The sequence below is a fragment of the Scylla paramamosain genome, chromosome 31, assembly GCF_035594125.1.
Source record: "Scylla paramamosain isolate STU-SP2022 chromosome 31, ASM3559412v1, whole genome shotgun sequence".
Lineage (NCBI taxonomy): Eukaryota > Metazoa > Arthropoda > Malacostraca > Decapoda > Portunidae > Scylla > Scylla paramamosain.
This window is the reverse complement of record NC_087181.1, coordinates 10,081,317-10,093,816: the sequence shown is the minus strand read 5'-3', so window position 1 is coordinate 10,093,816 and position 12,500 is coordinate 10,081,317. Positions and strand designations below refer to the sequence as shown.

Genomic DNA, 12,500 nt, shown 5'->3' with positions numbered 1-12,500 from the left:
GGGGGTCAGCAGGGATCAGCGGAGATCAAGGCGGACGAACCACACTTTCCTGATTACCTGAAAAGAATGAAAATGAGAAGGTATTAGGGAGGGATCAGAACATAATCGCGTTAGGCATCGGGCTGAGGCTGAGCGACGGGCGGACCAAAGTCGCCCTTGCCCCTAGTCATCCTAGTCTCCCTAGTCATCCCGCCGCCCCGTCACTCCTGCCTGGTATTATGCCGCGGCGGGCAGTGATTCCAGCCAGGCGGTTAAGGACAAGCCTCCTAATTGGTTTCTCCGAGCCATTACGTCAGCCAATCACCGCCACACGGGAGACCAACTCAATTTTCTGGGCGAATGATCCCGCGGCATGAAAGGCGCGGCGCCCTGCCACCATCCTGCCGCCTCGCCAGGACCAGAGCGGCAGGGGAGGCCTGGGGATACGGCAGGGGACCGATGAATACACAAGGTATCTGGTCACAGACTCGCGGGGCTGGGAAGAGGCTCTGATGGGCTAGTGGTGACTGAGTCTTGCTGAGACTGAAGTGCAGGGGACACAAAGAAACACAAAGGAGTACTAAGGAATATAATGGAAGCACGAACAACAGCACACCTCTTGGCCTTGCATGATTGTTTAAGACAACTGGAAACCTAACACTACGTACAATACGTACGTATTGTACGTATTGTACAATACGTATGTATTGATTAATGATTGTCTACAATCATTAATCAAGGTCTCTCTCTCTCTCTCTCTCTCTCTCTCTCTCTCTCTCTCTCTCTCTCTCTCTCTCTCTCTCTCTCTCTCTCTCTCTCTCTCTCTCTCTCTCTCTACGGCCACTCCAGCACCACAAGAAGAGCAGCGTTACCAATATCTCATCGCCAGCAACTTTCAAGAACCCAATATTCACAGACTTTGCAAGCAACTGTTAGGCTTTGAAAATATTATCCTGCTTACAAAATAGAGGCAAGGAAGGATGCAGTTCAAGGCCAGAGAGAGAGAGAGAGAGAGAGAGAGAGAGAGAGAGAGAGAGAGAGAGAGAGAGAGAGAGAGAGAGAGAGAGAGAGAGAGAGAGAGAGAGAGAGAGAGAGAGAGAGAGAGAGAGAGATACACAGACAGATACAAAGACAGACACACAGATACAATCATCCTAAATGGCGTAATATTGTGTAATGGAAAGGCGAGGTTTGTTTGTATCAGATCAGCGGAATGAAACGAAACAGGTGTGGAAATTATTAGCCCCAAACGCAGGTGTGAAAGGATGCACCAATGATGTAGTTTTCAGCTTCAAAAGAACACCGGCCTTGGGGGAGAAAGCAAATCAGTAATGAGAGAGAGAGAGAGAGAGAGAGAGAGAGAGAGAGAGAGAGAGAGAGAGAGAGAGAGAGAGAGAGAGAGAGAGAGAGAGAGAGAATTATAATTAATGTGACACCCGCTTTCTCAGTCGCAAAGTGCAATACACACACACACACACACACACACACACACACACACACACACACAGATTTCACTTTTACCTGATCACTTTTCGTTCTCTCATTAACCTCTGACCATTCTCTCTCTCTCTCTCTCTCTCTCTCTCTCTCTCTCTCTCTCTCTCTCTCTCTCTCTCTCTATACCTCTCCTTCACCTCTCCAACCCAAAACTTGTGTCATAATTCAATTTTCATCACGCGTTCGTTTTCTTTTTCCATTTTCTTTTCCCTCCGGCGGAACTATTTTGAAATCTTTCCTTCGTCTCTGTAATAATTTTCCGTCTGGGTTATTCAATTAGCGATTGGTAATGAAGGTGAATGTCCGCCATAAATCAGTAAAGTACCGTGTGAAGACGACGACGAGGAGAGAGAGAGAGAGAGAGAGAGAGAGAGAGAGAGAGAGAGAGAGAGAGAGAGAGAGAGAGAGAGAGAGAGAGAGAGAGAGAGAGAGAGAGAGAGAGAGAGAGACACACACACACACACACACACACACACACACACACACACACACACACACACACACACACACACACTACAGTAAGCCACTCACGTTACCTGCACTGGACACACACAACCTTCCAGCACATCACAGTTCACTAGCATCATTGACTCTGGTGGCCTTGACCCGTTAAAGACGCAAAGGTGCACCAGCGGACATACCAGTGTAAGGAACGCTACTTGAACCAACAGTGCATACGTATATTTCTCTCCCTTGATAATTACTTGGATGCAGCCCCGTACGCAGTGTGGTGGCAATGTCCCTTTAACGTATAAAAAGCCGGGGTTCCCCTCAGGCCTGGCAGTCTTGTTAGGCGTGTTATCTTAAGAATTCCACAGTCTGACCTTCAGTCCTGTGTGACACCGCGTCTGCTAATGAGATAATTAGGGAACCCTTCCTTTGTGGAGGGAGAATGTTATTTTGTGTGGGTGGAGGAGAGAGAGAGAGAGAGAGAGAGAGAGAGAGAGAGAGAGAGAGAGAGAGAGAGAGAGAGAGAGAGAGAGAGAGAGAGAGAGAGAGAGAGAGAGAGAGAGAGAGAGAGAGAGAGAGAGAGAATATTAATTCAAGTTAAAAAGTAATGTGGAACATTAAGAAAACAGAAAGACTGGAAAAAACAAGAACAGCAAATATAATGATACTGATAATAATAGCAGTAGTATTAGTAGCAGCAGCAGCTGTAGCAGTAGTAGCAGCAGCAGCAGCAGCAGCAGCAGTAATACACAGTTACCCAGGTGGCACGCGGGGAAGGAGAGGAGAACGAGGAAGGCACAGCGGCTGCAGCATCATTCCCCTTCCTTTTCTTGCCATTATCTGCCTCGTTCAGCATCGATTAATCTCGCCGAGCGCCGCGTATTATACCAGCGGCCGCTCATTCGTCAGGATCAAATGACGCCATAATAATCATCACAGAAAATCACCTCGCAAGGGGAAGGGAAATGTCTGCCAAGATTCCCCTTCATGAATGCTGCTGCACTTATGGGAATACAAAGGAACACAAGGGAAGTACAAGCATTATCACACCTGTTGGCCGCTAATCCTTTTGACTTTACTTTTTGGAGACTTTTTTTTTTTCTAGTGGTGAGTCGTGTATTGGTGGCAGTGTGTGTTGTACTGGTAATGTGCTTAGTCTTCAGTTATTTCTTTTTTTGGGAGGGCAAAATAAAACTGATAAAAAAAATAAAATAAAGTCCACTAAAGGCGCCAGACCCTAAAGGAGACAGTGAAAGATACTCGTGGGTCCAAAATTACCAGAAGTGGCTTAAAATCTTCCTCTTGAAAGAATTTAGCTCATAAATAGCAGAAAATACGGAACCAGGCAGGAAGTTTCTCTCTCTCTCTCTCTCTCTCTCTCTCTCTCTCTCTCTCTCTCTCTCTCTCTCTCTCTCTCTCTCTCTCTCTCTCTCTCACTCAGGTATACACTTTCCCATTATCGACAGTTCACGCGGCCGTTTCGTCTCAGTCATGTTGGTGTCCTAATCATTCATACTTAATTAATTCCTGTCGTACGTTGGTGTGTGGCTTTAATTAAACATTCATTACGGCGTATGCTTCAGACGTTCCTTGAAATCGTGTATACCTTCGCCACGGCGCACCGCAGGCAAGGCACAATGACCTTTACTGGCGGGCGGCGATTACAACAACAACTCGGCTCTAACTTAACGCTCACGCCACCTATGTTTCTTATTACTTTCATTTATTCAATTACTCACGTGTGATATTTAATCTGCAATATTTTTCTTCCCCCACCACGGATTGCATTAATTTTCTCAACTTGCTCTGTGTTTTTGATGTTTTTTCTCTGGTTTGTGGCGTGTTTTATCCTTATTCTCTTTCTCTCCTCTATCTCCTCTCTCTTATTTTTCGTTGTTTTCCTCTCCTTTCCTCCGCTCACCTGCTCCAGTATGCCCTTTTATTAGTCTTCCTCTCTCTTTTTATAGCGCCCTCCTTCCGCCGCCTCACTGGATACGCCATTAATTCTTTCCGTTGCTCCCTCATATATATACCGCTTTTTTCCCGTCTGTCTGTCTGTCTGTCTGCCTGTTTGTCTCAGTCTGCTTGTGTGTGTGTGCGTGTGTGCGTGCGTGTGTGTGTGTGTGTGTGTGTGTGTGTGTGTGTGTGTGTGTGTGTGTGTGTGTGTGTGTGTGTGTGTGTGTGTGTGTGTGTGTGTGTGTGTGTGTGTGTGTGTGTGTGTGTGTGTGTGTGTGTGTGTGTGTGTGTGTGTCTGCCACTCTCATTCTATCTATCTGTCTATTCTTTCTCTCCTTCTCTCTCTCTCTCTCTCTCTCTCTCTCTCTCTCTCTCTCTCTCTCTCTCTCTCTCTCTCTCTCTCTCTCTCTCTCAGTCCACCTGTCGCTCGTAACACCTCATAAAATGCCTGACCCGCCGTTTACTCCTTCAATCTGTTCCTTTTTAACCCGCAACTTTTCCTTTCAGTTCCCCAAATCACGTTTTTCCCTTCGGTTCACTTAATGAATTACACCTGCTGCTAATTTCGTCCACTCTTTCACCTCATTCACTGGTAATAAAATCGTGCAATCTGTTACATTATTCACACTCTTATATTCCTTTTCTCCTCTATTCCATTTTCCGAAATAACCCTTTCAGTCGTTGCGTTTTCTTTTGTTTTCCTTTCTTTTCTTTGTGGTTTTATTTTATTACCGGATCATTGCCTCGTAAGTAATGCAGGGATGGTATAAGATTAAAGATCACACGACTTTATCACGAATCTATCATGATTTTATCTCGCTTGACGTTTATTCCTCGATGCATTATTATGACCCACGTTACCAAACAACCCATTCTCTGGAGAGCCTTGCCGGGTGGGGAACTGTAGCACTTATACGGAGCCTCCTAAGGGTAAATATTCCGTGTGGAATGTGAGTGGGAGGGAAAAACGGTTCACTTGATAACGTGACCCAAATCGTCATCGCGAGGGAGGGACGCTAGGAGGCGTCACTGAGGCGGATGCGCGCACAGCCGGCTCATTTCTGCCGCCTCCTTCTGACTGACACACACACACACACACACACACACACACACACACACACACATACCGTCCCTATAGAGGCCGCGCCCTCCTGGGAAATCAAGACAGAAAAGCTGGCGGGATCAGGGGCGATATGACGTGAGAAGGTGAGCGTCTAATACCGTCAAGAATTATTGAGCACCGACCGACATCACCACAATCACCACCACCTCCGCTGCCCCCACCGCCGCCGCCTGTTTTCCGTGTGGCTAATCACGAGTCTCACCAAACAAGGAAGCAAAGCCAGATCGTAAATCTCACAGAAAGAAAAGTAAACAAAATATCACATGAAAAATCAGTTAATTCGCCTCTATGCAGAAATGTGAACGTAATAATAGATACATAAATAATATAGTACATAAACCAGAAAAAAAAATATATATATATATATATATAAAAAATCAGGACTCAAATTCAAAATAGCACTGCAACAGAAAGATTAGAAAAAAAAAACATGATAAACACCTCCTGGACGCAAAATAAATATTATAAAAAAAATATAATAAAGCCATAAATGCTAAAAATAACAATATTGCAACTAAGTTATTAAAAAAAAAAAGCAGAGAAAATCACTCTCTGGGAAAAAAAAAGACCATAACTCTTACAAAAAAATACATTACAACTGAATTATTTGTCACGGAGAGCAAGAAAATATACTGATGAGAAAAAAAAATCTCATAGAAAAAAAAACATTACAACTGCATTATTTGTCACGGAGGATAGAGAAGATAGAGAAAAACAATACACTAATGAAAAAAAAAATTGCAATAACGATAAGGAAGTGAGCGTTACAAACCGGGAAGCAGGGTGGGGATTATGCAGGCCAGAATATGCGCACTAGTTGTGGGACTCATTAAAATCGAAGCAATTTCAAAACACATTAATCACGAGAGGAAAGATCCGAAAATAACTGATGACATTACGCAGAAAAACACTAATATAAAAGCGTGTGTGTGAATGTGAGCGTGTGTGTGTGTGCACGGCCTCACCTCGCCACCTGCCAGTGAAAATTGAGAAAACCTGCTTGGGCTGAATTCTCTCCTGATGGAAATGCGAAGGCGAAGGGAAAAAATGCGCGACGCGAAGGGACGCTGCAATTCAGTGCCTCACTTAATTTACTTAGGGAGAGAGAGAGAGAGAGAGAGAGAGAGAGAGAGAGAGAGAGAGAGAGAGAGAGAGAGAGAGAGAGAGAGAGAGAGAGAGAGAGAGAGAGAGAGAGAGAGAGAGAGAGAGGGAGAATAAGTAAAGGAGAATTTTCGAGAGCAAGTTAAGATTAAGAATATATAGAGCATAAAAATCTGTATTAAAACAAAGTAAAGCAGTCTCTCTCTCTCTCTCTCTCTCTCTCTCTCTCTCTCTCTCTCTCTCTCTCTCTCTCTCTCTCTCTCTCTCTCTCTCTCTCTCTCTCTCTCTCTCTCCGCAATATGCACATTCAAAGCGCCACCACAGACTTCTCGTCCCAAGAGATGAAGAATGTGGCTGATTAAAATCCCGCTAAGTTAACAGGCTCATTGTCTTAACCTTTAAAGGCACCGACAATCTAAGATTCTAGTATTTGTTTCTTTATTCTAAGCAAGGAAGGAAGGAAGCGAGCAAAGGCGAGGAGAGACAGATACCGCAATGCTTAAAGGTAGATAGATAGATAGATAGATAGATAGATAGATAGATCGATAGATAGATAAAGATAAATCGATAGATAGGTAGATAGATAGACAGGTAGATAGATAGACAGGTAGATAGACAGACAGATAGACAGATAGACACACAGATAGATAGATAGATAGATAGATAGGTAGGTAAGTAGTGGGCTGGTTGGCAGGTAAATAGATAAACGCAGATAGATATACAGATAGATAAATATTCAATTGACCAAACAGCTTACATAAATCTGCAACAAATAAAAGTCAGTTAATTGAACGCACATTTCAAAGCCACATAAATAAAAGTCTTGAATGCATTACAAAACTGATATCGTCCTTTATAATAAAACAAAAGCTTTCCAGTGATATTACGTCACATATAAACTTGCTATATATTAACTAGAGAGGATCACAGGTAGCACAATACACCTGCCTCACTTGTGCATTGATATTATACCTGTCGACGTATCACCTGTATCATTTGTATAACAGCATAAGAAAATAAGAAAAGCTGCAGGAAGCCATCAGGTCTACAAGTGGCAGTCCCTGCGTAAAAAAAAAAAAAAAAAAAAAAAAAAGCAAAACTACCATCCTATTCATAAATACGAGTAATCTTCTAAAGCTCCCAATTGACTCGGTACCAGCAACTTGATTACTGAGTCTTCCATTCATCCACCACTCTATTTCAAAACCAGTTACTACGTATCTATTTTTTTTTTCATTCTAACTCTACCAAGCTTGAACCCGTTGTTTCGCATCCTATCCTGATTATCAACCCTGAGAATCTTCTTTGTCACCCTTGTTATATCCCGTATGCCACTTCAAGACCTCTATCAAATCTCCTCTTCCACCATCTATATCACCTGAGACTTTCACTTCCCTTCATTCATGTGAACACTGCATACACCTTGCGCTTACCTGTTCGTTATTAAACACCTGCACCGAGACTCTAGCAGCAGCAGCAGCAGGAGCAGCGCGCCTCGTATTAACCACAATCGGCAAATCAGTAATATACCATTGCAATGACAGGGGCGGTATTGGTTCCTAATCTGGAGGCTCTGCACAACTAAGACTGAGCTCTGCGGAAATAACCATGAATCTGCAGGCATTTAATGTTGAAAAATTGCTTCGACAACCTGTTTCCTATGAATACAGAAATGATACGCTGATTAAGTCAACACTGTGTTCCCGTATTGTATGTGTGTGTGTAGGTGGGTGTGTAGGTAGTGGGTTAAGTGGGGACGAAGAGAGAGAGAGAGAGAGAGAGAGAGAGAGAGAGAGAGAGAGAGAGAGAGAGAGAGAGAGAGAGAGAGAGAGAGAGAGAGAGAGAGAGAGAGAGAGAGAGAGAGAGAGAGAGAGAGAGAGAGAGAGATTTATACCAACTCATAATGAAAAATATGAAAATGATAGTGTAAACTCTCCTGCTCCTCCTCCTCCTCCTCTTCCTCCTCGTCCTCCTCCTCCTCCTCCTTGTCCTCCTCCTGCACGACTAATTTGTCTCCAGATCAGTTCTCCTTGACAGCATAATGACCTTAGCGTGGAATCCAATCCTGCTCACAGTTTCTTAATGAGTTTCCGGACCAGCGCCTCTAATATTGTGTTTAGTGCCGCCAGGGAGTGCCGAGCCGCGGTCCATAATGCTCCCAGATGACTAATACTAATACAAGCCAAATAGTCAATACTTGTACTGTTGACTCTGTTATTAGTTATCGAAGTGCCTAAGTGCCTGTCTTATTGTAAACTGTCGCGTTCTCTCTCTCTCTCTCTCTCTCTCTCTCTCTCTCTCTCTCTCTCTCTCTCTCTCTCTCTCTCTCTCTCTCTCTTCTTTTTCTTTCTGTCGGTGTATCTTGAGTCTGTCTTCTTATATATTGTTTTTCCTTGTTTCTCTTCTTTTTTTTATCTATTTATCTATCTGCATGTCTGTCTGTCTATATATCTATCTATCTGTCTATCTACTTATCTATTTACTTGTCCATTCACCTACCTATTTATCTATCTACCTATCTATTTATCTATATATCTACCTGTATGTCTGTCTGTCTGTCTATCTATCTATCCGTCTATCCGTCTATCTATCTATATATCTCTGTCTATCTGTCTATCTATTTATCTATCTATCTATCTATCTATCTATCAGTCAATCAATCAATCAATTTATCTATCTATCTATCTATCTATCTACCTATCTATCTGTCTATTTATCTGTCTACCTATTTACAAATCTATCTTAACCACCATCACAAGACGTGCGTCACAAAGACCACGAAACAAAGAAGCCACAGAAAGACACGATCGTAACACACTAATGGTCGTGGATTCCTTTAATTCGCAACAATTACTCCAGATTATAATGCCATCAGGGGTCATTTTTACGCCCTCACCTGTTGATAATGAGGTGATTAGTGGTCTCAGGTATGCAGGGCGGGAGCGGGAAGGAGGAGCAGGAGGATGGGCAGGAGGAGGAGGAGGAGGAGGAGGAGGAAGAATACAAAGGAATACAAAGGAAAGTCAAATAGCAACAGACCTTTTGGTCCTTGCAAGGCTGTTTGGTAACTACTTCTAACTAGCTACAGGGAAGAGAGACAGGACAGCACAGCAGAAGGCTCCTCCCCACCCACCACTCCCTCCAGCTTGCGCTGGCATGGAAATAGTTGGGAAAAGTACCATGCACTATGGAAAACCTGACATAAATTTTCATAGGAAATGATGAAAGGAAATTCTACTATTTCCCCTACGGTGAACTCTACACGCCTATCTGAAAATGAACACAATTTATAATAAAATTGGTGTCTGTAAAATAAAATACTTTATTAGTGAATTTAGTAATTATTCGGACAAGAAGAGAGCTTGTTGGGGATTTGTTTTTAAATATTTATCTATTTTATTTTTGAATGATTTTATAGTATTGCTGTTCACAATTTCAGCAGGAAGTTTATTCCATATATTTACTATACGATTAAAGAAAAAATGTTTGGCCTCGTGGAATTTAAAACGTTTGGGTATAATCTTGAATCCATTATTTCTTGTTAGGTTAGAATGATCAATGGTAAAATATTTATGTGCATCAATGTTACCATATCCTTTGAAAATTTTGAACACTTCAATTAGGTCTCCTCTTATCCTGCGTTTTGTTAAACTAAATAGATTTAGTTGTTCCAGTCGTTCCTCATACGACTTACTGCGCAATCTTGGAATCATCTTTATGACTCTGCGCTGTATCTTTTCTAGTTTTTCAATGTCTTTTTTGTAGTATGGTGACCAGAACTGTACACAGTATTCTAGATGAGGGCGCAGTTATATAAGGCAAGTATAACCTTTTCTGATTTAAATTCAAAGGTTCTTCCAATTAACCCTACTAATTTATTTGCCGTCTTTACTGTTTCTGTGCAGTATTGACTCGGCTTTAGGTCGTTTGCCACAACGACATCAAGATCTTTTTCTTTATCGGTGCTTGACAGTGGCGTGTTATTCATTACATATCTCGCCTGAACATTGTTGCTTCCGATATGTAGAATTTTACACTTTTCTATATTGAATCTCATCTGCTATTTTTCTGCCCAGCTTGTTAGTTTATTGAGGTCACACTGCAGTTCCTGCCATTGTGACACAGACGTTATTTTGGTGTCGTCTGCAAATTTACTTATTTTGCAGTTTTGCAGGAGGAGGAGGAGGAGGAGGAGGAGGAGGAGGAGGAGGAGGAGGAGGAGGAGGAGGAGGAGGAGGAGGAGGAGGAGGAGGAGGAGGAGGAGGAGAAGAAAGAAGAAGAAGAAGAAGAAGAAGAAGAAGAAGAAGAAGAAGAAGAAGAAGAAGAAGAAGAAGAAGAAGAAGAAGAAGAAGAAGAAGAAGAAGAGGACAAGCCAGCAAACAAGTGAAAACAAGAAAAACACACATATCAATCCATTCACCCCCCCACACACACACACACACACACACACACACACACACACACACACACACACACACACACACACACACAATAAGAAAACTTGATACTGAGTAGAAGGACAAGGAGAAGGAGGAGGGTGAAAGAAAGGCAGAGAGGGAGGGAGAAAGGGAGGGAAGGTAGAGAGAGGGAGATGGAGGGAAGGAGAGAAGGAAGAGGGAAAGAAGGGAGGGAGGGAGGCATGTATAATCTGGTTAGCATATGTTACTTGGTTTGATTGCACGGCAATTTTTGGGGTGACAGAAATGTGCTATTACATAGTGTGTGTGTGTGTGTGTGTGTGTGTGTGTGTGTGTGTGTGTGTGTGTTTCCGGTGCAAGGCCGTGGTGAGCTGCATGTTGATTCGTGGACAATATTATGCATGGTAAGAAGTAAGCAGACCAGAAACAACCCTAAAAAATTAATAAATGCATAATATGGAAATTTGACGATCTCTCTCTCTCTCTCTCTCTCTCTCTCTCTCTCTCTCTCTCTCTCTCTCTCTCTCTCTCTCTCTCTCTTTCTTTCTCTTGTAATATGGGTATAATAGAGCGAGGAGAAAGAATAAGAGAATGAGAAGAGATGTAGCAGCAGCAGCAGCAGCAGCAGCAGCAGCAGCAGCAGCAGCAGCAGCAGTAGTAGTAGTAGTAGTAGTAGTAGTAGTAGTAGTAGTAGTAGTAGCAGTAGTAGTAGTACTAATAGTAGTAGTAGTAGTAGCAGCAGCAGTAGTAGTAGTAGTAGTAGTAGCAGCAGCAGTAGTAGTAGTAGTAGTAGTAGTAGTAGTAGTAGTAGTAGTAGTAGTAGTAATGACAGGTGACAGGCGAGCCATCCGTCAGCAAAATGCGCGAGCAATGTGGCGCAAGTTTGCACAATTAGCGGATAGCTCAGCCAGTAATGGGCCAACTTGGTCGCGCCGCCTCTCCCGCCCGTAATATTCACCTGCAATTACGGCGGCGTGAGGGTTTAGAGCGTCCGTATGTATGTCTGATTTGCCGCTTTCTCGACCCAGCCTCCGGCACATAAATCGAAGACAGCCAATTAGCCGCCTCCGCTGGGACCGAAGCCCAATAATCTGCGTGTTGGCGGAGTGCAATTATTATACGCGGTGATATGGTATTATCCGACCGCAGTACTGACGGGGGACGCCTGTGGGAGGGAGGGAGGGAGGGAGAGAGAGAGAGAGAGAGAGAGAGAGAGAGAGAGAGAGAGAGAGAGAGAGAGAGAGAGAGAGAGAGAGAGAGAGAGAGAGAGAGAGAGAGGGGGGGAGGGAGAGGGATGCTCTGGTTGGTGAAATGTTCTTATGGTCTATTGGTTATTTATGGGTATAAAATACGAGGTGTGTCATTAAAGTTCCAGGACTGGTGCCACACAAGTTTTATTTCACATCCAGGCTACAAACTATAGGTTATCTCCTTCGAAGTAATCCCCCTGGCACCGCATGCACTTGTCCATCCTTCTCTGCCAGGCTTGCATGCACTGCTGGAAGGATTCTTGCGGGATGCTCCTCAGCTCCGTCGTCACGGCCTTTTTGATGTCGTCCGCATCATCAAAACGGGTCCCCTTCATGACCTCCTTGAGCTTGGGGAAGAGGAAGAAGTCGCACGGAGCGAGGTCAGGTGAGTAGGGCGGTTGCTCCAGCACGGCGATGTTCTTCTTGGCCAAGAACTCTCTGATGCTCAGGGCATTGTGAGCAGGCGCATTGTCGTGGTGAAGCAGCCACGAGTTGCCCTGCCACAACTCCCGCCTCTTCTCGCGCACTGCACGAAGCAGACGCCGCAGTACTTCTTTGTACACATGTTGGTTGACTGTCTGGCCCTGTGGCAAGAACTCGCAGTGGACGATGCCCCTCACATCGAAGAAAGCGATCAACATGACCTTGAAGCTGGACCTGGACTGCCTTGCTTTCTTCGGCCGTGGCGACGCCGGACTCTTCCATTGAAGGCTCTGGCGTTTGGTC

General features: G+C 43.9%; 1 long non-coding RNA gene across 1 annotated transcript in view; it reads right to left on the bottom strand.

Annotated features, from left to right (window-relative positions):
- Positions 1-12,500, bottom strand: part of LOC135116456 (uncharacterized) — a 239,226-nt gene that overhangs the window by 193,046 nt on the left and 33,680 nt on the right. Inside the window, exon 2 of the long non-coding RNA XR_010276344.1 lies at positions 1-57. This exon is cut by the window's left edge and continues 13 nt beyond it. This is a non-coding gene — a long non-coding RNA (uncharacterized LOC135116456). The remainder of the gene's footprint in view (positions 58-12,500) is intronic.